The sequence below is a fragment of the Coregonus lavaretus genome, assembly GCF_964263955.1.
Source record: "Coregonus lavaretus genome assembly, chromosome: 22".
In the NCBI taxonomy this organism is placed as follows: domain Eukaryota; kingdom Metazoa; phylum Chordata; class Actinopteri; order Salmoniformes; family Salmonidae; genus Coregonus; species Coregonus lavaretus.
Window position 1 is genome coordinate 21,264,613 of NC_140009.1, and position 27,799 is coordinate 21,292,411.

The following is a 27,799-nucleotide window of genomic DNA, read 5'->3' on the forward strand; positions in this document are numbered from 1 at the left end:
AACCCACAAAACTTTAAATAACAGCTACCCTCCACGATCCCTTTTACATCATTCTCCATAAGTCTAGAGTAACTCTGTGAGAGAGTAAGGGAGAATATATCTTCCTGCAATGTGAAAGCCCTGTTTAATAGTGTTTTCACCTGTGAGCAGCAGCCTGCTGCTCCCTGGTGAGTCGCAGTCAGAAGGTGAAGTATAGATGAAAGCCCTTCTCCTCGCTCCCACACGCATGATTCCTACGTATACTCCTCAATGCTCCCACAGCCTTTGAGAGCCTCAGCCTTGCTCCAGTGCCTTCAGCTTCTTTTGTTGCTCCTGACACTCCTTCATTACCATTGAACTTTAGCCACTTAATCTTTACCACAAACTGACTAATAGCTCATGAACGCAATGGGTCTAACATTCCACAGTGTCACGGACATCAAGCAAAATATTGTCTATACATTAGCCCTAGGGTTTCTAAACGTCTCCATTGTGTTTTTCATATTTCACAGCTATTAGTCCGTTTTTCCACAGACCCAGCCGTTGTCCTTCTGTATGAATCAGTCTTTCCACTAGAAAGGGATATCCAGTAATTTATATCCAGAGTTATTTTTCTAAAGGACAAAAGTTATTTATCTGGTGTGGATGGGTACATTTTTAAAATATTTCTTAGTCCTTTAGCAGACGCTCTTATCCAGAGCGACTTACAGTTAGTTAGTGAGTGCATACATTTTTCATACTGGCCCCCCGTGGGTAAACATGAGACTGTGAGATATGAGGCTATAATATAACTCCTTACTCTAGGCACACCTCAGGCTGGACCAGATCCTTTCCCCAGGCCTGTCATTTAAAGCATTTCCTTTAGGAGAATCATGTACAGTGTTACATCCTCTAAAACCCTCTACTCTTATGGTTCATGCTGGCAGGTGCTTATTATTACCCATTCAACTTCCTCTGTAGATGCTAGCCATCAAACCCACTGGCAGCATTTACAATGACACAAACAGACTGCCAATACAAGATAAAATCGAAAGCTATTTCCTTTTGGGGAGAGCACACCCTCTCAAAGTATAAGGTGTAGTCTTGAAAGTGAGGACAGTTTGAGGTAATCATAGTATTTTCCTCATCTGCTTAAATAAGCACTGTGACCAGTGTTCTGTTTCTGTGGAGATGTGACGTATGGAAAGACCAATATGTCCAGATGTGCAGTATGCTCATTCATGAGTAGACCTACAGTAGTGGTCACATTGACCTGATCGAATAAGATCACTTTGGAATTAAGTGTTTTCATGTGAGATTACTTTCATAGGAGATTCCCATTGCACATCTTGTCGATGTATGTTTTATGTGCAATCCCAAAATGTAATTAAGTTAAATTCAAGACTACTGTATCAAGTGTTTTTACAATGTACTTCTTAATATAAACATGTATGGACAGAGAATATGCACAATCCTTGGGTAATGCAAATAATGATATATAGTGTAGATCTCTTTGCCTTATGACTTGGAAGATAATGCATGCTAATAATGCTTTCTAAATGCAAAAGTATACTACAATGTGAAAACCATTTCTGTGTAATTCCATATGAGGTGGGTCGTTTTGCACATTCCTTTTCTCTCTCTCTCTTTCCAGAGATGGAGAAAATGCACCCCCCCCCCCATATGCATATTTCCCCCCATATTTTGTTTCAAGTCTGTAAAGTGTCTGCCTCTTATCTCTCACTGACACTCTCACATCCACAAACCTGCTTTCTCTCAGAAAAGCGCCTCAGGCAAGGTATTTTTGACAGGACAAGACAGCGATAGAGTTCTCTAGAGATGGCACTTTTCCACTTTTCAGACCTTGATTTCACATTTCTGGGCCGAGTCATAATTATAAGTGTTCACCTGTAAAATAACCATCTAAAATATGGAAACATTTTAACTAGCAAATGCCTGTTCAAGGCAACCGCTATATAATAAAAGTGTTCACCTGTAAATCAATAACAAACTGATCTCATAACATGATTCACATTTTTACTCGTAACTCAGATACATATACTTCATATTATTTGAGGGGGTATGGAAACACAATAAACAAACAAAATAAAAACACAAAATAAAACTAGAAAAGTACATGTAGAAAATGTGGTGTGGTTGCTGGTATGTTTTAAAGTATTTATGGTTTTGAAATAAGTTATAGTAGTGGCAGTGACTGCAGTAGTAATAGTAGTGACTGGTTATAGTTGAAAAAGTAGATAGATGTAAAAATGTATTCATTGATTGGCTGATTGATTGATTGTCTAGGATAGCGTGAACATGTAAAAGTTGGTTTGGTGTCTCTAGCTTGAACGGTTCAAGAGTGACTGTTGGTGGATTATATTATGCTAATTTGTGCTAATGTATACAGTTATAGTTGATACAAGTTAAGAATGTGAAGTTAGGATAGCCTGAACAAGAGAAAGTTGGTTTGGTGTCTCTAGCTTGAACGGTTCAAGAGTTACTATTGGTGAGTTATTTTATGGTAATTTATGCCAATACATTTTTTAAATATTGTAAAGGTTTTAAAGAATTTGAAGTTAGGATAGCCTGAATGTTTTAAAGTTGGTCTTGTGGCTTAATTAACCAAGGAGCAGGACCATTTTGAATAGCTACCACTTTATTCCTATGGTTCTCATTCAAACCCATGTTAATTTATACAAATTTAAAATGGTTATAGTTCCAAAAGTATACATAGTATCAAATATCCTTTCAAAGCAATCTAAGTTTGGCCAGGCTGAACATCTCAACGTTAGTTTGGTGTTAATAGTATAAACGGTGTAGGAGGAGATAGTTCTACAATGTTTAGTTTATTTTACCATTCAAGTATATGGGACTATCTTTTGCCATTGAAGTGCCAAGGGTAATGCAAAATGCAAATAATGATATACAGTGGGGGAAAAAAGTATTTAGTCAGCCACCAATTGTGCAAGTTCTCCCACTTAAAAAGATGAGAGAGGCCTGTAATTTTCATCATAGGTACACGTCAACTATGACAGACAAATTGAGAAAAAAAATCATGAAAATCACATTGTAGGATTTTTTATGAATTTATTTGCAAATTATGGTGAAAAATAAGTATTTGGTCACCTACAAACAAGCAAGATTTCTGGCTCTCACAGACCTGTAACTTCTTCTTTAAGAGGCTCCTCTGTCCTCCACTCGTTGCCTGTATTAATGGCACCTGTTTGAACTTGTTATCAGTATAAAAGACACCTGTCCACAACCTCAAACAGTCACACTCCAAACTCCACTATGGCCAAGACCAAAGAGCTATCAAAGGACACCAGAAACAAAATTGTAGACCTGCACCAGGCTGGGAAGACTGAATCTGCAATAGGTAAGCAGCTTGGTTTGAAGAAATCAACTGTGGGAGCAATTATTAGGAAATGGAAGACATACAAGACCACTGATAATCTCCCTCGATCTGGGGCTCCACGCAAGATCTCAGCCCGTGGGGTCAAAATGATCACAAGAACGGTGAGCAGAAATCCCAGAACCACACGGAGGGACCTAGTGAATGACCTGCAGAGAGCTGGGACCAAAGTAACAAAGCCTACCATCAGTAACACACTACGCCGCCAGGGACTCAAATCCTGCAGTGCCAGACGTGTCCCCCTGCTTAAGCCAGTACATGTCCAGGCCCGTCTGAAGTTTGCTAGAGTGTATTTAGATGATCCAGAAGAGGATTGGGAGAATGTCATATGAAACCAAAATATAACTTTTTGGTAAAAACTCAACTCGTCGTGTTTGGAGGACAAAGAATGCTGAGTTGCATCCAAAGAACACCATACCTACTGTGAAGCATGGGGGTGGAAACATCATGCTTTGGGGCTGTTTTTCTGCAAAGGGACCAGGACGACTGATCCGTGTAAAGGAAAGAATGAATGGGGCCATGTATCGTGAGATTTTGAGTGAAAACCTCCTTCCATCAGCAAGGGCATTGAAGATGAAACGTAGCTGGGTTGTTCAGCATGACAATGATCGCAAACACACCGCCCGGGCAACGAAGGAGTGGCTTCGTAAGAAGCATTTCAAGGTCCTGGAGTGGCCTAGCCAGTCTCCAGATCTCAACCCCATAGAAAATCTTTGGAGGGAGTTGAATGTCCGTGTTGCCCAGCGACAACCCCAAAACATCACTGCTCTAGAGGAGATCTGCATGGAGGAATGGGCCAAAATACCAGCAAAAGTGTGTGAAAACCTTGTGAAGACTTACAGAAAACGTTTGACCTGTGTCATTGCCAACAAAGGGTATGTAACAAAGTATTGAGACACTTTTGTTATTGACCAAATACTTATTTTCCACCATAATTTGCAAATAAATTCATAAAAATTCCTACAATGTGATTTTCTGGAATTCTTTTTCTCAATTTGTCTGTCATAGTTGACGTGTACCTATGATGAAAATTACAGGCCTCTCTCATATTTTTAAGTGGGAGAACTTGCACAATTGGTGGCTGACTAAATACTTTTTTCCCCACTGTATAGTGTAGATCTCTTTAACTTATGACTTGGAAGATAATGCATGCTAATAATGCTAAAAATGCAAAAGTATACTACAATGTGAAAACCATTTCTGTGTAATTCCATATGAGGTGGGTCGTTTTGCACATTCCTTTTCTCTCTCTCTCTGAAATATTACATTTACATAAGTATTCAGACCCTTTACTCAGTACTTTGTTGAAGCACCTTTGGCAGCAATTACAGCCTCGAGTCTTCTTGGGTATGATGCTACAAGCTTGGCACACCTGTATTTGAGGAGTTTCTCCAATTCTTCTCTGCAGATCCTCTCAAGCTCTGTCAGGTTGGATGGGGAGCGTCGCTGCACAGCTATTTTCAAGTCTCTCCAGAGATGTTCGATTGTGTTCAAGTCCGGGCTCTGGCTGGGCCACTCAAGGACATTCAGAGAGGGATGGTACCAGCTTTCCTCCCGACGTGACGCTTGGCATTCAGGCCAAATAATTCAATCTTAGTTTCATCAGACCAGAGAATCTTGACGTGACGCTTGGCATTCAGGCCAAATAATTCAATCTTAGTTTCATCAGACCAGAGAATCTTGTCTCTCATGGTCTGACAGTCCTTTAGGTGCATTTTGGCAACTCCAAGCGAGCTGTCATGTGCATTTTACTGAGGAGTGGCTTCCGTCTGGCCACTCTACCATAAAGGCCTGATTGGTGGAGTGCTGCAGAGATGGTTGTCCTTCTGGAAGGTTCTCCCATCTCCACAGAGGAACTCTGAAGCTCTGTCAGAGTGACCATCAGGTTCTTGGTCACCTCCCTGACCAACGCCCTTCTCCCCCGATTGCTCAGTTTGGCCGGGCGACCAGCTCTAGGAAGAGTTTTGGTGGTTCCAAACTTCTTCCATTTAAGAATGATGGAGGCCACTGTGTTCTTGGGGACCTTCAATGCTGCAGACATTTTTTTGGTACCCTTCCCCAGATCTGTGTCTCGCCACAATCCTGTCTCGGAGCTCTACAGACAATTCCTTCGACCTCATGGCTTGGTTTTTGCTCTGACATGCACTGTCAACTGTGGGACCTTATATAGACAGGTGTGTGCCTTTCCAAATTATGTCCAATCAATTGAATTTACCACAGGTGGACTCCAATCAAGTTGTAGAAACATCTCAAGGATGAGCAATGGAAACAGGATGCACCTGAGCTCAATTTTGAGTCTCATAGCAAAGGGTCTGAACGCTTATGTAAATAAGGTATTTCTGTATTTTATTTGTAATACATTTGCAAAAATTTCTAAAAACCTGTTTTCACTTTGTCATTATGGGGTACTGTGTGTAGATTAATTAGGAAAAAAAAAAAATTTAATCAATTTTAGAATAAGGCTGTAACATAACAAAATGTGGAAAAAGTAATGGGGTCTGAATACTTTCCGAATGCACTGTACAATTATCTGTAAGGTCCCTCAGCCGAGCAGTAAATTACAAACACAGATTCAACCACAAAAAACAGGGATGTTTTCCAATGCCTTGCAAAAAAGGGTGCCTATTGGTAGATGGGTAAAAATAAACAAAGCAGACATTGAATATACCTTTAAGCATGGTGAAGTTATTAATTACACTTTGGATGGTGTATCAATACACCCAGTCACTACAAAGATACAGGCGTCATTCCTAACTCAGTTGCTGGAGAGGAAGGAAACAGCTCAGGGATTACAGCATAAGGCCAATGGTGACTTTAAAACAGTTACAGAGTTTAATGGCTGGGATAGGAGAAAACTGAGGATGGATCAACAACATTGTAGTTACTCCACAATGCTAACCTAAATGACAGAGTAAAAAGAAGGATGCCTGTACATAATATAAATATTCCAAAACATGCATCCTGTTTGCAATAAGGAACTAAAGTAAAACTGCAAAAAAATTGGCAAAGAAATGAACTTTATGTCCTGAAGATAAAGCGTTATGTTTGGGGCAAATCCAACACATCATATAACTGAGTACCACTCTTAATATTTTCAAGCATGGTGGTGGCTGCATCATGTTATGAGTATGCTTGTCATCGGCAAGGACTAGGGAGTTTTTTTTTTATAAAAAGAAATGGAATAGAGCTAAGCACAGGCAAGATCCTAGAGGAAAACCTGGTTCAGTCTGCTTTCCAACAGACACTGGGAGACAAATAATTCAACTTTCAGCAGGACAATAACCTAAAATACAAGGCCAAATATACACTGGAGTTGCTTACCAAGACGACATTGAATGTTCCTGAGTGGCCTAGTTACAATTTTGTCTTAAATTGGCTTGAAAATCTATGGAAAGACTTCAAAATGGCTGTCAACCAACTTGAAAGAGCTTGAAGATTTATTTAAATAATAATGTGCAAATATTGTGCAACCAAGGTGTGCAACGCTCTTAGAGACTTACCCAGAAAGACTCAAAGCTGTAATCGCTGCCAAAGGGGATTTTAACATATATTGACTCAAGGGTGTGAATATTTATGTAAATGAGAGACAGTATTTCTGTATTTAATTTTCAATAAATTAGCAAACATTTCTAAAACCTTGTTTTCACTTTGTCATTATGGGGTATTGTGTCTAGATGGGTGACAAAAAAATATATTTAATACTGTCACACCAGCCTTCGCTTTGGCTCCCTCTCCTGTCCAGCTCAGGTGGCCTTCTAGCTGCTGCCGAACCTAATGCTGGCAAACGCCTTCACTCATCAACCCCGGACATCATTACACACCTGGTTCCAATCCCCACTCTATCACTGTATATGTACTCTCTCTGCCATTTGTCTTTGTCGGTCATTGTAAATGTTACTTGTTTTCCTGAGAGGTATCGCTCCTACTATTTCCTGAGTACTTCATATTTTGCACTTTGGGTTCGCCCTTTGCCTTTTTGTTTAGGAAGATATATTTTGAGCACAACAGCGTTTGGGTTTCATCCCACTTTGATCTATGGTGCTTAAATAAATTCAGTAGTTCTAAACCTGCGACTGCCTACTTCTCTCTACACCAGTGACAAATACATTTTGATTTCAGACTGTAACAGACTGTATCCTTTAAACTTTTAGTAGAAAAAAATTACTGTTTTTCGTAAATGTTTTCATGGCTAGTTCCAATAGTTTACATGTAATCACTCTAAAAAGTCATACAGGTGTTCCCTGAAGTCTACTGATTGCAATGATACATAATATGATATTCTGTTTTGTTTCAATTGTAAGGAAAATGACAGGAAACCTGCTCCAGCTGTACACAATACTTTAGGTAAAGTCCCAGCAGAGAGACAGATAACCATTTCAGCCTTTACATAAAGTAAGTAAAAGTCTAAACAAAGATGTCTAGTCATATTGCAATTGCAGATTTAACCTTATTCTCAGTGGTGTAGTACTGTTATTAATTTTTTTAGGTGCCGGAGCGCATAAAAAAAGAAAATGAAGTCATAATTTCTCAATCAACGTTTGCGCCTTAGCCTGTTGAATAATATAATTTTATATTCATAAAATGAATCATCCAAATGCAGAATCTGCCGTTGCCTACACACATTGACTTGAATAAATGTTTGTACTTTTAATACCACCAAACACCAAATTAGGCCAACCTAATTTCAAAATAGTCCATCACTGTCAATCGTGAATGATTGATCATTTAAGGCCTAATTCTTCTCATTTTACGGGTGAAAAGTCAAAGCTGCCAACTATGCCAACCATAACCATTTGATCTCAATCAGTTTCATGACAATATGCATTTAGATCTTCTTGAGTGATATAAGTAAATACTCTTTCAGCGGATTTCAGAGCAGGTGATATTAACAAGCTACAGCCTAGTCTACCTGTATTGCTTCCATCAGAGCACATTTATCCTATGGCACGTGCTGTTTAGTGCTGGCCACATCATGAGAAAAAACGTGACCATTAAGCACAATCATCCTTAAATCTCATAAGAAATTACGTGGTGTTTTTGGTCTTACAGTTACGTTATAGTATGCTACGCAATACAGTGCATTCGAAAAGTATTCAGACCCCTTCCCTATTTCCACAATTTGTTACGTTACAGACTTATTCTAAAATGGATTAAATAAATAATGACAAAGTGAAAACCGAATTTTAGACATTTTTGCAAATATATTAAAAATTAAAAACAGAAATACCTTATTTACATAAGTACTCAGACCCTTTGCTCTGAGACTCGAAATTGAGCTCAGGTGCATCATATTTCCATTGATCATCCTTGAGATGTTTCTACAACTTGTTTGAAGGAATTGTCCGTAGAGCTCCGAGACAGGATTGTGGCGAGGCACAGAACTGGGAAAGGGTACCAAAACATTTCTGCAGCATTGAAGGTCCCCAAGAACACAGTGGCCTCCATCATTCTTAAATGGAATAAGTTAGGAACCACCAATACTCTTCCTAGAGCTGGTTGCCCAGCCAAACTGAGCAATCGGGGGAGAAGGGCCTTGGTCAGGGAGGTGACCAAGAACCCGATGGTCACTCTGACAGAGCTCCAGAGTTTCTTTGTGGAGATGGGAGAACCTTCCAGAAGGTCAACCATCACTGTAGCACTCCACCAATCAGGCCTTTATGGTAGAGTGGCCAGACTGAAGCCACTCCTCCGTAAAAGCCACATGACAGCCCACTCAGAGTTTGCCAAAAGGTAACTAAAGGACTCTCAGACCATGAGAAACAAGATTTTCTGGTCTGATGAAACCAAGATTGAACTCTTTACCCTGAATGTCAAGCGTCACGTCGGGAGGAAACCTGGCATCATCCCTACAGTGAAGCATGGTGGAGGCAGCAACATGCTGTGGAAATGTTTTTCAGTGGCAGGGACTGGGAGACTAGTCAGGATCGAGGGAAAGATGAACGGAGTAAAGTACAGAGAGATCCTTGATAAAAACCTGCTCCAGAGTGCTCAGGACCTCAGACTGGGGTGAAGGTTCACCTTCCAACAGGATAACGACCATAAGCACACAGCCAAGACAACGCAGGAGTGGCTTGGGGACAAGTCTCTGAATGTGCTTGAGTGGTCCAGCCAGAGCCCGGACTTGAACCCGATCGAACATGTCTGGAGAGACCTGAAAATAGCTGTGCAGTGACGCTCCCCATCCAACCTGACAAAGCTTGAGAGGATCTGCAGAGAAAAATGGGAGAAACTCCCCAAATACAGGTGTGCCAAGCTTGTAGCGTCCTACCCAAGAAGACTCGAGGCTGTAATCACTGCCAAAGGTGCTTCAACAAAGTACAGAGTAAAGCATCTGAATACTTATGTAAATGTAATGTTTTTGCTTTGTCATTATGGATTATTGTGTGTAGATTGATGAGGGAAAAACACGATTTAATCAAATCAAATCAATCAAATCAAATCAAATGTTATTTGTCGCATACGCCGAATACAACAGGTGTAGACCTTACAGTGAAATGCTTACTTACAAGCCATTAACCAACAATGCAGTTGTAAGAAAAATAAGTGTTAAGAAAGTATTTACTAAAATAAACTGAAGTAAAACATTTTTTATATATATATATATATATAAAATTAAAGATGATCAATAAAATAACAGTAACGAGACTATATACAATGCAAATAGTCCAGGTAGCCATTTGATTAGCTGTTCTATGGCTTGGGGGTAGAAGCTGTTAAGAAGCCTTTTGGACCTAGACTTGGCGCTCCGGTACCACTTGCCGTGCGGTAGCAGAGATAACAGTCTATGACTAGGGTGGCTGGAGCCTTTGACAATTTTTAGGGCCTGCCTCTGACACCGCCTGGTATATAGGTCCTGGTTGGCAGGAAGCTTGGCCACAGTGATGTACTGGGCTGTACGCATTACCCTCTGTAGTGCCTTGCGGTCGGAGGCCGAGCAGTTGCCATACCAGGTGGTTATATAACCAGTCAGGATGCTCTCGATGATGCAACTTTTTGAGGATCTGAGAACCCATGCCAAATATTTTCAGCCATACCCTCTTCACAACTGTCTTGGTGTGTTTGGACCATGATAGTTCGTTGGTGATGTGGACACCAAGGAACTTGAAGCTCTCAACCTGCTCCACTACAGCCCTGTCGATGAGAATGGGGGCGTGCTCGGCCCTCCTTTTCCTATAGTCCACGATCATCTCCTTTGTCTTGATCACGTTGAGGGAGAGGTTGTTATCCTGGCACCACACTGCCAGGTCTCTGACCTCCTCCCTATAGGCTGTCTCATTGTTGTCGGTGATCAGGCCTACCACTGTTGTGTCGTCGGCAAACTTAATGATGGTGTTGGAGTCGTGCTTGGCCATGCAGTCATGGGTGAACAGGGAGTACAGGAGGGGACTGAGCACGCACCACTGAGGGGCCCCCGTGTTGAGGATCAGCGTGGTAGATGTGTTGTTACCTACCGTTACCACCTGGGGGTGGCCCGTCAGGAAGTCCAGGATCCAGTTTAAGAGGGAGGTTTTTAGTCCCAGGGTCCTTAGCTTAGTGATGAGCTTTGAGGGCACTATGGTGTTGAACGCTGAGCTGTAGTCAATGAATAGCATTCTCACGTAGGTGTTCCTTTTGTCCAGGTGGGAAAGGGCAGTGTGGAGTGCAATAGAGATTGCGTCATCTGTGGATCTGTTGGGGCGGTATGCAAATTGGAGTGGGTCTAGGGTTTCTGGGATAATGGTGTTGATGTGAGCCATGACGAGCCTTTCAAAGCACTTCATGGCTACAGACGTGAGTGCTACGGGTCGGTAGTTATTTAGGCAGGTTACCTTGGTGTTCTTGGGCACAGGGACTATGGTGGTCTGCTTGAAACATGTTCCACAAAATGTGGAAAAAGTCAAGGGATCTGAATACTGGATTCGGCTATTTCAGCAACACCCATTACTGACAGGTTTATAAAATCGAGTACACAACCATGCAATCTCCATAGACAAACATTGGCAGTAGAATGGCCTTACTGAAGAGCTCAGTGACATTCAATGTGGCACCGTCATAGGATGCCACCTTTCCAACAAGTCAGTTCGTCAAATTTCTGCCCTGCTAGAGCTGCCCCGGTCAACTGTAAGTGCTGTTATTGTGAAGTGGAAACTTCTAGGAGCAACAAAGGCTCAGCCTGCAAAGTGATAGGTCACACAATGGGACTGCCGAGTGCTGAAGCACGTAGCACATAAAAATTGTCTATCCTCAGTTGCAACACTCACTACCGAGTTCCAAACTGCCTCTGGAATCAACTTCAGCACAAGAGCTGTTCATCGGGAGCTTCATGAAATGGGTTTCCATGGCCGAGCAGCAGCACACAAGCCTAAGATCACCATGCGCAACGCTCGCCGCCATTGGACTCTAGAGCAGTGGAAACGCATTCTCTGGAGTGATGAATCACGCTTCACCATCAGGCAGTCCGACGGACGATTCTGGATATGGAGAATGCCAGGAGAACGCTACCTGCCCGAGTGCATAGTGCCAACTGTAAAGTTTGGTGGAGGAGGAATAATGGTCTGGGGCTGTTTTTCATGGTTCGGGCTAGGCCCCTTAGTTCCAGTGAAGGAAATCTTAACGCTACAGCATACAATGACATTCTAGACAATTCTTTGCTTCCAACTTTGTGGCAACAGTTTGGGGAAAGTCCTTTCCTGTTTCAGCATGACAATGCCCTGTGCACAAAGCGAGATCCATACAGAAATGGTTTGTCGAGATCGGTGTGGATAAACTTGAATGGCCTGCACAGATCCCTGACCTCAACCCCATCGAACACCTTTGGGATGAATTGGAATGCCGACTGCGAGCCAGGCCTAATCGCCCAACATCAGTGCCCGACCTCATTAATGCTCTTGTGGCTGAATGGAAGCAAGTCCCCCGCAGCCATGTTCCAACATCTAATGGAAAGCCTTCCCAGAAGAGTGAAGGCTGTGACAGCAGGAAAGGAGGGCCAAACTCTATATTAATGCCCATGATTTTGGAATGAGATGTTCGACGAGAAGGTGTCCACATACACTACCGTTCAAAAGTTTGGGGTCACTAAGCTACCTGCCTGGGCGGCAGGTAGCTTAGTGGTTAAGAGCGTTGTGCCAGTAACCGAAAGGTCGCTGGTTCTAATCCCTGAGCCAACTAGGTGAAAAATCTGTCGGTGTGCCATTGAGCAAGGCACTTAACCCTAATTGCTCCTGTAAGTCGCTCTGGATAAGAGCGTCTGCTAAATGACATAAAATAAATAAAATAAAAAATAAAAACTTAGAAATGTCCTTGTTTTCGAAAGAAAAGCAATTTTTTGTCCATTAAAATAACATCAAATTGATCAGAAATACGGTGTAGACATTGTTAATGTTGTAAATGGCTATTGCAGCTGGAAACTGCTGATTTTTTATTGAATATCTACATAGGCGTACAGAGGCCCATTATCAGCAACCATCAGTACTGTGTTCCAATGGCAGGTTGTGTTTTCTAATCCAAGTTTATCATTTTAAAAGGCTAATTGATCATTAGAAAAATCATTTTGCAATTATGTTAGCACAGCTGAAAACTGTTCTGCTGATTAAAGAAGCAATAAAACTGGCCTTCTTGAGACTAGTTGAGTATCTGGAGCATCAGCAATTGTGGGTTCGATTACAGGCTCAAAATGGCCAGAAACATAGAACTTTCTTCTGAAACTCGTCAGTCTATTCTTGTTCTGAGAAATGAAGTCTATTCCATGCGAGAAATTGCCAAGAAACTGAAGATCTCGTACAACGCTGTGTACTACTCCCTTCACAGAACAGCGTAAACTGGCTCTAACCAGAATAGAAAGAGGAGTGGGAGGCCCCGGTGCACAACTGAGCAAGAGGACAAATACACTAGAGTGTCTAATTTGAAAAACAGACGCCTCACAGGTCCTCAACTGGCAGCTTCATTAAATAGTACCCGCAACGTCAACAGTGAAGAGGCTAAACAATAACTTTTGTTATTGACCAAATACTTATTTTCCACCATAATTTGCAAATAAATTCATTAAAAATCCTACAATGTGATTTTCTGGATTTTTTTTTCTCATTTTGTCTGTCATAATTGACGTGTACCTATGATGAAAATTACAGGCCTCTCTCATCTTTTTAAGTGGGAGAACTTGCACAATTGGTGGCTGACTAAATACTTTTTTTCCCCACTGTACATGATCCAATTGATTGTATTTTCCACACTACCTTGACATTTTTTAAGCCATCATTAGGCTTAATATGTCACTTACTAATGAAGTTATGGCCAATTCAAATTACCGAACAGTAATTTAGGAGACATTTCCACCACATTTCTGCATAAAGTTTAAAGGACACATACATAAGGCATACTTGGGTCCTTTTGTGTTCTCCACACCACCTCAAACATGTTAGCCATCATTGGGCTGTATGTACAGTGAGGGAAAAAAGTATTTGATCCCCTGCTGATTTTGTACGTTTGCCCACTGACAAAGAAATTATCAGTCTATAATTTTAATGGTAGGTTTATTTGAACAGTGAGAGACAGAATAACAACAAAATAATCCAGAAAAACGCATTTAAAAAATGTTATAAATTGATTTGCATTTTAATGAGGGAAATAAGTATTTGACCCCCTCTCAATCAGAAAGATTTCTGGCTCCCAGGTGTCTTTTATACAGGTAACGAGCTGAGATTAGGAGCACACTCTTAAAGGGAGTGCTCCTAATCTCAGTTTGTTACCTGTATAAAAGACACCTGTCCACAGAAGCAATTAATCAATCAGATTCCAAACTCTCCACCATGGCCAAGACCAAAGAGCTCTCCAAGGATGTCAGGGACAAGATTGTAGACCTACACAAGGCTGGAATGGGCTACAAGACCATCGCCAAGCAGCTTGGTGAGAAGGTGACAACAGTTGGTGCGATTATTCGCAAATGGAAGAAACACAAAAGAACTGTCAATCTCCCTCGGCCTGGGGCTCCATGCAAGTTCTCACCTCGTGGAGTTGCAATGATCATGAGAACGGTGAGGAATCAGCCCAGAACTACACGGGAGGATCTTGTCAATGATCTCAAGGCAGCTGGGACCATAGTCACCAAGAAAACAATTGGTAACACACTACACCGTGAAGGAGTGAAATCCTGCAGCGCCCGCAAGGTCCCCCTGCTCAAGAAAGCACATATACAGGCCCGTCTGAAGTTTGCCAATGAACATCTGAATGATTCAGAGGAGAACTGGGTGAAAGTGTTGTGGTCAGATGAGACCAAAATGGAGCTCTTTGGCATCAACTCAACTCGCCGTGTTTGGAGGAGGAGGAATGCTGCCTATGACCCTAAGAACACCATCCCCACCGTCAAACATGGAGGTGGAAACATTATGCTTTGGGGGTGTTTTTCTGCTAAGGGGACAGGACAACTTCACCGCATCAAAGGGACGATGGCCGGGGCCATGTACCATCAAATCTTGGGTGAGAACCTCCTTCCCTCAGCCAGGGCATTGAAAATGGGTCGTGGATGGGTATTCCAGCATGACAATGACCCAAAACACACGGCCAAGGCAACAAAGGAGTGGCTCAAGAAGAAGCACATTAAGGTCCTGGAGTGGCCTAGCCAGTCTCCAGACCTTAATCCCATAGAAAATCTTGGAGGGAGCTGAAGTTTAGAGTTGCCAAACGTCAGCCTCGAAACCTTAATGACTTGGAGAAGATCTGCAAAGAGGAGTGGGACAAAATCCCTCCTGAAATGTGTGCAAACCTGGTGGCCAACTACAAGAAATGTCTGACCTCTGTGATTGCCAACAAGGGTTTTGCCACCAAGTACTAAGTCATGTTTTGCAGAGGGGTCAAATACTTATTTCCCTCATTAAAATGCAAATCCATTTATAAAAATGTTGACATGCGTTTTTCAGGATTTTTTTTATTTATTCTGTCTCTCACTGTTCAAATAAACCTACCATTAAAATTATAGACTGATCATGTCTTTGTTAGTGGGCAAACGTACAAAATCAGCAGGGGATCAAATACTTTTTTCCCTCACTGTACCAATTATTTATGGTGATATGGCCATGTGAATCTTGTTGGCGGTAATGGTGGAAAACTTTTAGAGTATAAGTAATTCCACGTTTACATGGTACGAGGTAGACGGCAAACCGGATGTCATTGTTTTCAATGAGAACATGACGGTAAATGCCGTTGCGGCGGACGTTGACAGCCGTCAGTCACCACGGTAGACGGGACTTTCCACCAAAGTAAAAATATTACAACTTTTGCCGTCTGCCATGGCATTGTTTTCTACTGGATGTTAATTTGCACTGTTTGTTTACTGAAATCACCATAGCAACGCATACGGTCGTCACAGATAGAACAATGAGATTTAGTTATAAAAATCTTTGCTGTCGTGCTTTTGCCGTCACCATCTTTCTTGCTTTCTTGTCCCGTTATGCCGACTGGTATGACGGTTTTTGCGTCCTTCGTCTAAACGCAGCATAAGGGATAAATGTTGATGTTCTAAACACAAGCTCTCTAGCTACGTTTTCTCCTCGTTGGACCTGCATTTACAATGTATTCAATTTCAGTAAGTGTAGTTATTGGTTTAGCTTTCTGTAACTTTGTAGCATGTACAGTGTGAATGTGTAGGTGCGTATTGCGTCATGATTGCAAGGTGTCCCAATATATTTTCCAACTGTCCCAATATCTTTTCCAACTGTCCCGTTATCTGTTTTTTTTCTAGCCAATCAGAAATGAGTATTCAACAACGGTGTGGTACATTGGGTTATTAGATCTGCAGTGGCACTATAGCTAGACATCTTTATGTCCTAGTTTATTCGCTTTGTGTAAAAACTGAAAGGTCTCATTATAATGGGTTACCTGTCTCTCTGCTGGACATAATGCATTCCTATGGGATTTTACCTAAACAGAATATCATATTATATATTTATTTTTTATCTTTATTTAACTAGGCAAGTCAGTTAAGAACAAATTCTTATTTACCATGACGGCCTACACCAGCCAAACCCGGACGACGCTGGGCCAATTGTGTGCCGCCCTATGGGACTCCCAATCACGGCCGGTTGTGATACAGCCTGGAATCAAACCAGGAGGTCTGTAGTGACGCCTCAAGCACTCAAGCACTGAGCACTGAGATGCAGTGCCTTAGACCGCTGCGCCACTCGGGAGCCCAAGATGTTCGTTCGATATTATTGCAATCAGTAGACTTCAGGGAACACCCATATACATTGTTTTAGATGTAAACTATTGGAACTAGCCATGAAAACATGTACATAAAAAAGTAAGTTGGCACGTGTTTTTACCACTTTTCTACTCACATTTTTAAGGATACATATATATGTCATTTTGGGCCATTTCATTGTGTTTTCCAGACCCCCTCAAACATTTTAAGCCATCATTGGGCTGTATATACCGATTATTTATGGGGATATGGCAATGTGAATCGTGTCCAATACGGCCCCATGCAGCTGGTTGGCGGCTGTACTAAAGCCTTCAGAGTGAAGCAGCAAGCTACTGAGAAGCCACACACTTGTCACTAATGATCAGGACTGCCCTGATAGGCTCATTCACTTTAGTTTGTATTTAAATCCTGTCAAGCCATTCTTCAGTTTCTTTCCAGTTGTGTGCGTCCAAGTTAAGAGTATGTTTGTTTTCCATGTATATTTTTGTTAAGTCATAACATTAAGATATCATGTAATTTCCTTATTTTCCTTTTTTGAGATATATTGGTTTAAGAGATTCATCCTTATCACCTTTACCTTTTATGTTATGCAACCTGCTTAGAATGTCTCTCCTTTGTTGCAGAACCACACACAAATCCAACTTTACCGTGTCAAACCACAAGTCCTTAATAAATATGTGAACTTTGGCACTGCTCTCTGACCGGAGCAGAGTACCCCTGGTTGACTGACAGGCTTCCCAGACTGTCTCCAATCTTTAAAATGTTCCTTAAGGTATCTAGTATTAGTGTACCAAGTTTGATACTTGTATCATACAATGGATTCAGAGTGTTTAATAGTCACCAGAACAATTATTTCACCCATCAGCTGGACTACTCCAAAAGGATCATGTTCAAATACTTTGATTTTGCAAGCTAACATTTAATTGGTGGGTATGTTTGTGTATACAATCATAAGTGTACCCTTTGGATAAGTTTACCCTTTGGATAATGTGGTTCTGTTATACTTCTGTCACAGCTCAGAAGCATACTGCATGACCTGGTGACTGCAGTTTTGACAGTTGTAGTCCTTTCCCAACTCTGTGTTTTGCTGTTGGGGATTATGGGTTCAAAGGTCATGCTTAATCCCCGACAGGTTATTCTGAATATCAAAGCCCTCCAAGCCAAACCCAGCCTAAGGGGGACACATTTATACCCAATCTTCAAACTAAACGCTTCAAGATTGTTCTGAGTTTTTTCCTGTTTTTCCAGGTAACTACAAACTATGAAGGGATTCATGTCTGATATGAATTCCTATAATGATTGCAAAATACATATTCAAAAGATTTAGTTCAGAGAAATTGTCTGTAGTTTCCCATGAGTGATTCCTCTGTGATGGTGCCGCTCCCACTATCTTTGAGAGAGAAGACGCTGTATCTGAACAGAGAACATGAACAGAGAGCTGGTTTCCATTTCACTGGATGGGGTTGTCCCACCGGAGGGCTTGACAAGCTCCTGATGCCGTCTGACAGCCCAGGACTTTCCACCACTTTGATGCCATGACATTTGAATGGAGCAGCCTGGGGGGAGACGGATGATAACTTGCATGAGTTCACCCATTTCTCTGTCTCCTGCTGGCGGGCTGTATAAAGTATAATTGCTCAGAGTATGATTAAAGTCCCTCAGCAAAGAGTGAACACATTAAACACACCCGTTGAACACACTTAGCAGTCAAAAGAGAGATGCAACACTCTTGTGACTTTGAAACATATCTCATAGAAAATAAAAATGAACTGTGCTGTGCTTGACAACAGTGAACACAGAGGGACAGTTTGTCCTACATTGAAGATGTATCCCTTGGGTGGATTTACATGTCCACCATTGGACCTGAGCTAGCACTGGAATTGTCCCATTTTGGCACTAAACATGCTTTTGTAAACAGCAATACTATTGCCTGTGATTTCACACAGCAGAACTACACATAGCCATACATCCACAGTCATTGACTCACAAATACATATGCACACAAATCCACAAAGACAGACAACCCCTCCCCCACCAACACACAACCACACACACGCATATTCTAGTAGAGAGCAGAATGGTGCGTAGCTGGGTAATTATCACCATCTCCTTGGATATGACAGAGTTATGCAAACCAGATGAATGGCTTGATCCAACCTTCCAACACCCCCCCCCCCACACACACACAGGGTGATATGTTGTTTACGTTCAAAGAAACCACACTGGCGTCTTTTGAGTTGGCTAAATAAAATCCATTGTGGTAAGATGAACAGCTACAGGTTAACTACCTTCATCCATGTCTAAATGTAATTCATGTTTTCTCCCAAAAAGGAACTTTTGAATTATGCCATGCATAACCAGATTTTCCAAATACATTTTTAAACTGTAGCTGCTTTGAAAACTTTTCCATCCCTGATAGACTATTGAGATGTCAGTAAACATGATATAAACCATTACAGTAATCCAGATTAATTTGGGCTTCTCTGTCTCATTACTTTTCAAGAGCTATCTTGGAGAATGATCTGTGCCAAATGAAAAGGGCATACATCATTAATGAGTTAAAGCATTACCAGAATCATACTTTTTTCTGCAGCTTCCTGCACTTACGTACTGTAAGGAGTGAAATATTTATTGTTTCATTGGACAGATATCCTAGACTCTCCATTCCATCTCTGCAGCCTGAGTACTATCATTAGTATGCTTTGGAGCTGCTGCAAACAGTAGGACTCTGTTATGGCGATTCTACTGCAAAAAATGTATTGTGTAGTATTTTGTTCTCGACAATTAAAGGGATCCTGTTGGGAGCACATTTATGAAAACAGCTTGGAGTCCCAGCCCAGTGGGGGCATGGCTAATTTATGCAGAACATTATAGTTAGAGCCAATTAGGATTTGTGTCACGCAAAACACAGCTTGTCTCTGTTGTTTTATTTCAGAAATGTTTTTGCATAATTAATGCTTGCTCAGAGGTTAGGTGGCTTCCAGGTAGGACACCTGTTTGTCACAAAATACTGTTTTTCTGGCCACATTGGACCATTAGCTAACACCTATGGATATGCATGTAGCTTTTCCGTGAGGTAGTGTTTACACCATATCCTAGGATTGAATGTGAATTTAGAATGCATGTTGGCATACTGAACATGAAAACATGTGTATCTCCTTTCACAACACTGATTATTCAAACTCAGAGAATGTAAGATCTGTGGAGGACAACAACAACAGTGTATGTTATGTCCACAATACATAGAACAAGAGATACTTGAGTGTTTTGGCCAAAGCACATAGAAGTTTGGTTCAAAAACAGGTGGTGATAATTTCGGTATGGAGGCAGCAAGTTATGATGGGGATGAGTTTGTGAGAGAACACCCACGCACAGAAGTGGGATGTCAACTCTGTGTTTCCTGTTTTACATCTCGTAAGGGATATTGTTCATTTCCAGCTCAGGAAACTCTGTCACACACACCCTGAATGTCAGTTACTCTAGAGTCGACCAACCAAAGGTACTGGATTCACCCCAGCCAATGAATGACTTATATGATGACTTAGGAATTCTTTATTTTTTATCAATTAACAACATTATACAAATAATTTGCATTTGTTTCTTTGTAATATCTACAGTATGAGTTCCTTTATGCAGTTCTTTTTATAATATAATATTTAAAAGAACATCAGATTTGCCAGTTCTATGCATAATTATTCATTATGTGACATTTCCACAGCTTCTGTTTTTCACCCTAAGGACAACCAGGGCTAGACTGGTTTATAATTCATGATAATATATCATTTAAAAACACTCAATCTTAACAAAACCCAATAACCTGATATATCAGCCGCATGTAGCTTAGTAAAGGGGGAGAGTTTAGCTGTCATTAATGTTCAATTGAAGTAAAATTCTCTATCATTCTCTGTCATCCCAAAATGAATAAAGGCAGGTGGTAGCCACAAATAATACATTTCCTTTGGGCCAGTTGACATAAGGATCACACAAAGTCACAGCCCCATCATTAGTCATACTGTAGCTATTGTTCTATGAAACATCAGGATGATCTCCCCTAAGATGTGGCTATATTTCTATCCCTACACTTTCAGGGGTACACTGACTCAGAACAAAATGCATTAAGATTTTGATAGGTGAGTGTTTGCTGGAAAACGTTAAAACAAGTGTAAATAGTTAAGCCAGTACTACATAGTATGTGGTGTTCACTACCGATTTGGAACTGTATCCTGTAATGGATAAGACACTTCCTCAAAAAGGAAAGCTTAGTTCCCAATGGACATTACTTCCCAGAACTGTAGTGTGTGGAGCGGATGTGGAAGGCTGTGGCGTAGCCCAACCGTGCCTAGGTGGAACAAGAAATGACACCCTTGGTCACAATGATGATGAATCGTCTTTCCTTTTTGTCAAACACTTTTAGAAAAAAGGGTTCCAAAAGGGTTCTTTGGCTGTGGAATGGGTTTTACATGGAACCCAAAAGGGTTCTACTTGGAACCAAAAGGGTTATACCTAGTACCAAGAAGGGTTCTACAAAGGGTTCACCTATGGGGACAGCCAAATAACCCTTTTAGGTTCTAGATAGCACTTTTTTTTTTTGTCATTTAGCAGACACTCTTATCCAGAGCGACTTACAGTTAGTGAGTGCATCGATTTTTCATACTGGCCCCCCGTGGTAATCGAACCCACAACCCTGGCATTGCAAGTGCCATACTCTACCAACTGAGCTACAGGAGGCCTTTTCTTCTAAGAGTGTAGTAGATAAACACAGATGACATCAAAGGACCCCCCATTTGTCATTGCCTTTCAGTTACTCACTAAGCAATATTTTTCACTAAGATCTTGCTTCATAGTGTTTAAGGTTAGCTACAGTACAATTTTGCACAATGAGCAATGGAGACCGCTGATTTGTTTTGGGAGTACACAGGCAGGGGACGGATGGCTTTGCAGTGTGTGAATGCCCGTCTTATCCCCCCCCTCATGGTTGCCCTGTCTCTCCTCTCCCGTTTTATGGAGACTCCAGCGGAGCAGAGCGATACTGGTTGTATGCCACCAAGCTGGACTGCCATGCAGGAATCTCTGGAATTCCCAGACACTGGCTTTTTCCCAGTGCCCTAAAGTGCCCTAAAGTGTCAAATGAACAATGACAGCAGCAACATCTTTCTTGAATTGCACAGCATGAACTCAGGGGCCTCTCTCACTCCTCCCTTTCTCCCTCATTGTCAAATCCATCTAAACTCCTTAAGAAGGGACAACAGACTTGATGTAGACGAGAGACCCTGTGAATTAGTTAGGAGTGTTTGCTAAACGTACATTATTATTTTTTTACCGTAGGGAACTGGTAGGCTACCTATTTCAATTGTTTGTTAGGCCTATTAACATTACAATTATCATGTACATCATGTGGTCAATTTAAAAGTCTGCTTATTACTATAAGGCAGCAATTCACATTTAGAAATATCTGGATTAAGTTGTCTTTTCTGATTACCCCGCTTGTACAGATTTGATTTAAAAAAATTGTTCAATATAGCTCAGTTCTGAAATGCAAATAAAAACAGGACAGAAAGAGCATCTCACATCGGTCTTGCAAGAGGAAAAAAAGTGCCAGTTCTTCAGTTTCACTCTGACTGGCATTGAGGTAGTTAATTAACTGTGACACGGTTGGCTTGAGAGGTAGCAAGAATGGGACAAGCAGCTTTAACAGTAGAGCTCAGAGATCGGTGGAGGAAGAACAAGCACATATAGCCTAACACCTGCCAGACTATTTTACTATTTTAAGTTCTAATATTTCCTGGATTTGTCTATGCCTGGATTTGTCATTCCGGAGTTTTCAGAGGACGATGACTTAAATGAAAACGTGAGAGATTTCTAAAGCATCACGTAATTTCCATTGCATGTAATTTGAGGAAAAGTACTCTCTTTGCATGACGCAAACTTTTTGACAACTTGCGAAACCTTAACCAAGCAGTGGGTCTACGTGAAGCAGTATTACACGTTTACATTGCCTACAGTGATACACATTTTCTACTATTAGTTTGGAGGCAGATTTCAAACGTTATCATTTTCGGAAAGGCTAAACAACGCCACGGAATGTGACATCTACTGTCTATCGACGACGCCTACTGAGCATACCTGCATTGCAAGTGAGTTTGTTATTAATTTCTGTTTAGAGCACCTTTTGTCACGGATAAAGTCCCATTCTTGTCTTGAAAACTAGTCTAGTTACTTTTCTTTCAACCCCTTTGTAGTCCATATTGGCCTTTGACATCTTCAGTCGCAGTTAGAGCGAGCGAGTTGGAAAGAAACTAAAGAAAAGCACAGGCTACTCTATACTTATAAAGCTTTATAGGTATAACTCATCAAATCTTCATGCGTCAGAAATCATTTGTAAGTCATACTACAGAAATGTTGTTATAAAAAAGGTGTAAACCTACGTGTACTGCTTTGACAATTGTGGGAAAACCCTTACCATCCATATAGCATGTATTTGCTTACGAATGACTTATGAAGCATCAATAAAACCATTATAAATAGGTTATAAAGGCATTACTAAGCTTTCAAAGATGGTGTTCAACGTTAGGTTTTTCCCCATCAGCCTCCCTCAACATGATCAAATTATGGCAAATGAAAACACATGCTCTGACGTTTCCTCAGTCCCCACATTTGCAAATATGCCTACTTTCCTGATGATGGGGCATTTATTAGGTTTTCTATCATATCATTTTAGCTTTACTGATCTGATTGATAATTCTGGTAGTAAACTAGGCTATGAATTCACTCCTCACATGGCACGCACACATCCACCTGAGTGATGAGTTCTTATTTTCGTTAAACAAACTCATGAGAAAACTTTTTGAGGACCAGAGATGAGGTTTCAAAATGCACATTATATGTTCCCCTCTTAGTGGGCCTATGTATAATTAATACTCTGCCTCCCTGGCAGAAGTGCTATGCATAATGCATTTTAAGTTAAAAGCACAACACTTTTTGTGACATAGGCTATCTGCCCATGCTCAAATAATGTCAGAACATATTATTATCCTCTTAGCTAGACTATTATTAGTATAGGGCCCGTCTGATAGTGTTGTTTATGTTGTGTTTAATCTAAGAGATAAATAGGGTATTTGTTCAGTGTAGGCCTACTAGTTCTTCAAAAGTTGTGTGGTCCTGTAACCTGTGGTCATGCTGCAAATTGTCCCCTACCTACACACTATCCCCTATGACACTGGTAAGTCTACACCAGTACCTTATGAATAAATGACATGAAGCTGAAAAAAAACACTACATTGACACTGTAATTTCTGACAAGAAAAACAAGAAAATAATACATCTTAATGAATTTACAGCTAAAAAATCCTCTACACTTTATGGACTGCTCCTTCTATTTTAGTGTGTCAAACAGTGTTCTAGCTTTGTGCTAGGTGTGAGGGCCTCGACAAATACATGAGGGAAAAACATGAAAAAGCTCTCAGTGGTTTTCGCCCTTTACAGCCACGGTTGGACATCTATCATTTTAGTGAAGTCATGTAATGGTTTTGCATTTTAAATGTGTGGCAGAAAACGGGGAAAAATAAAGTAATGATAGCTTTAATTGCTCACACATGTGCAATCCATGGTTAAAATGCAGATTATGGCCCTGAAATGGACGTTTACCAACATTTATGTTGTAGCTACCGCTACAAACATACCATTAACAACACAGTAACCATATTAACTCTGTGAATTTTGTGTATTTCTACAGCAGTAAAATGGCACAATCTATTCATGTGGGAAGAAATACTCAAAGCTGTGCACTTTTATATTGCCATGGTTGTTTCACAAAAATAAATTCCTCTCATATTCGACATCTGACAATGCAGCAAATGTTCATGTCTCGTTTTAGTAGTATAGTCAGACATTAGCTTCAAATGCAGCTCCTATGGATTCTGAATGTCTATGAGACCTCATTATGTAGTCTTGACAGGTGCTTTAACACTGCACATGTCTTAATGCTGGCAGTTGTTAGTTTTTGCCCCTATTTGTGGAATTAACTTGACATTTTTATCACACTATTGGTTCCAATTTGAATCATTGTGTAAATGAATAATTGTGAATATTCCATTCTATTTCTCAACATCCCGGGTACAAGTTGGATTCTGCGTTATTCTTGCATTTTCTTTGCCCTCAGAAAGTTGTAAACATGGTAAGGTTAGGTAAATGCTTGAGATTTAGCTATCGGGTTTGAAAGTTTGGAAACATGAAAGAAATCATACATTAGGTGTATTGGAATGTAGTATGAATTATGGAATTTAAGTTTGAAGTGAAAAGATTATGGGAGTGCAAAGGGGTATTAAATAAATCGAGTGTAGGATTATGAAATGGCTCTCTGCAGCTTTTAAAATGCATTATTTTCAGAGCCAGCATTATGTATGATCATAAATCTCTATTGTTAATATGCACTTCTATGAATATTTTCCTCTTATCTGAACAGCAAACTTTTACTTTTCTTTAGCCAGTCTGTCTGTATAGTCTATACTCCAATCTCTCATGTTGAGCCTTGCTTGACTCAAAGCCATTCTGTTTCCTAAAACTTTATCTCCCCTTCTGTTTGAAATAGAAACAGGCTATGTGTAAGCTCTCATACTCCAGTGTAGGTTCATTTCATTTAGCAAAACCACCTATCCAACTTTGACTTATCGTTGAGTCCTGGCACAGTCGCATGGCAAAGGTTGGTTGAGACGTTGTGAGCGACAATTTTCATTGATACTATGTTTATGGCCAGCTCCTAAGTCATGTTTGTCCAACTCCTAAGGATGTGCAAAATATCTCTATTTTTATTTGACAGTTTTACCTTGAACTTTTATCTTAGTGTTTATCTTAGCTCTTCAAAAGAGATTGCCATAACATCTCCAAGAATCCCTGTGGATTAGATAGACAGGTGAGAGTGTAAGGAGAAAGAAAGAGAAAAGCAATCTGTCTGACATCTTGCAATAAATAGTAGTAATATATTTTAATTTACAGAGGCACCTGATGTATATTTTTGGCATTATGCTTTAAAATTAAAACATTTCAGTTTAGGGGGAATCTCAGCATTCACAAGCTTTATTGCAGGGATAAAAAATTGGTAGGTTCAATATTAATCTCTACTTTGCAAACCTTGGCAAAACTAATTTTTTCATTTTTGTATGTAAATCACTTTGTGTTGCATGTAAGGAAGTTGTTATTATGGTTAGTAACACTTTACATAAAGCAGAGAGGTATAATGCTGTATTACTTGTTATAACCACGTATAAGCCTTTATAATGTCTTATTATAAGTAGGACCCTATAAAATCTGCGATGCGTAGAACGCGGACGGAATCACGGAATCCATTCATTAAAAAGGAATTCAACACTAATAAAAAATGTATTGAACTTATTAGTAGGCAATCAACTAAATGTATTGAAAATTAATTAATTAGCCCAAGTTTATCATAAGGCATGAACCGAATGCATCAGTGATTCATATTTCTTGCAACTTTCTGAAGAGGCAGCGATAATTCCCCGTCTGTGTATGTGCGGTGGTTGCGAGTCTACCACTTTGAGCAGCCGTTAGCGATGATGCTAATGAAAGTCTTCTGGTAGATGGAAAGGCTTTCTCAAAAACCTTCTCAATTAAATGTTAAGTACTATGCTTACCTGGCAGAATGATATCATGATTATCCAGTGGGTATTTGTTTAGCAAACTCTACCATCCAGCCTCTTGCTAGGTGCACACTGGAATTAAAGCGTAACTACACCCAAAAATCTAATTTCTAAAACATTTCCCAGACCTCAAAAGTGGTCTCCTGATGTGGTTTAGGCATTGTTGTCGACTTAGAAGGTGTATTTTTGAGAGTGAAAACCTGAAAAAAATGGGAAAACGGGAACCTGGAAAAACTCAACGGTGAAAAAAGAACTTGGGAAAAACAAAACGGAATCAAGCAAAAAAGAAAACAGATTTTATAAGGCCCTATACATGTATAAGGCTTATAATATGTTATGCCTCTCTATGTAGCAGATTTGCAACTAAGTACATTAATTGAAGGTAGACTCAACGATATGACATAGATACAGAAAGTAAACAGCATAGTGGGTCATTTTCCACAACAACTAAGAGCATTGAAGCGCGAGACTCAACTTCTTCGCTGTTTTGGTGCCCTGGCTACCACGCTGTGAATAGTGTGAAGCAAACCCGTGCATGCGCGCAGAAACTGTGTGTGACTGTGTGAGAGCGAGGTCTTGCATCTCTCGCATCTCAATATCTGCGGTGCTGCTTGTGGCAACATCATTTAGCTGAGTCTACCTTTAAATGTTCTATCTTGACATTTGATGTAGGATAATAACTGGAAGTGATCCACAGTGCATCAGAAGCCAACCACAAAGCTGGTGTCATGTAGATATATGTTCAGATAAGGACCTGGATATGGTTCATCATCACTTTCTCTGACACTCTCCCTGCCTTACATTTGTCATCAAGGATTTGGTACATTCAAGTGGTTGCCAGGCTCCAACTCACCACAAATACAACTGGTCTCTTGAGACGGTTGTCATGACAGCCTCAGTGAGTTTTGCTGGGGTCAAATGAGGGCCAGCCTGGGCCCTAGAGGTCAAGAGGAGGGGGAAGTGGGGAAGAGAGTGATTATTGGGGATACCAGTAAATGTGGCAGACTTAAAATACATAGGCCCACTACTGTTGGTGCCATATTTATTTTTATGAGCAGTGCCATTGCTAAATCATTTCTCAAATGTTTTTGTCCTTTTTGTCCTGTGGTTTCTTTTCCCCCCAATTATCTTGTGACTTAACACAACTAGATGTTCTAGGCTGTATGATGCAGGAAGAGAATTGCAGAAGCTGGCATGTTCTTTGCATTACTCCAGACAGCACTCTTTTTGTACCCTTGAATTTTACCTCACAACATCAAAGACAATGTGGCACTCCATGAAAAAGACAAGTAGGTCTCTTTTTATTTTTATTTTTATTTAACCTTTATTTAACCAGGTAAGCCAGTTGAGAACAAGTTCTCATTTACAACTGCGACCTGGCCAAGATAAAGCAAAGCAGTGCGATAAAAACAACAACACAGAGTTACATATGGGGTAAAACAAAACATTCAGTGGTGAGGAAGGGGCAGAGTTCTCTTTTATTATCAATGTCAGCCCACTGACAGTGAGAGATAGTATCAGACTGATTATATACTATTTATACTATATAAATATTGTATACTGCCAGCCACAAAGCACTTGTGCCTGTCACCAAGACTTCAA

At 40.6% G+C, this 27,799-nt stretch overlaps 1 protein-coding gene and 1 long non-coding RNA gene across 3 annotated transcripts in view; one reads left to right on the forward strand and one right to left on the reverse strand.

Annotated features, from left to right (window-relative positions):
• The window catches only part of LOC311150356, a 684,587-nt gene that overhangs the window by 360,831 nt on the left and 295,957 nt on the right, over positions 1 to 27,799 (reverse strand). The window lies entirely within an intron of this gene.
• LOC311150289 (semaphorin-3F-like) overlaps positions 22,241 to 27,799 on the forward strand; it is a 48,743-nt gene continuing 43,184 nt past the window's right edge. The window contains exon 1 of the mRNA XM_084187675.1: positions 22,241 to 22,678. The gene's annotated coding sequence lies outside the window, so the exon portion shown is untranslated. The remainder of the gene's footprint in view (positions 22,679 to 27,799) is intronic.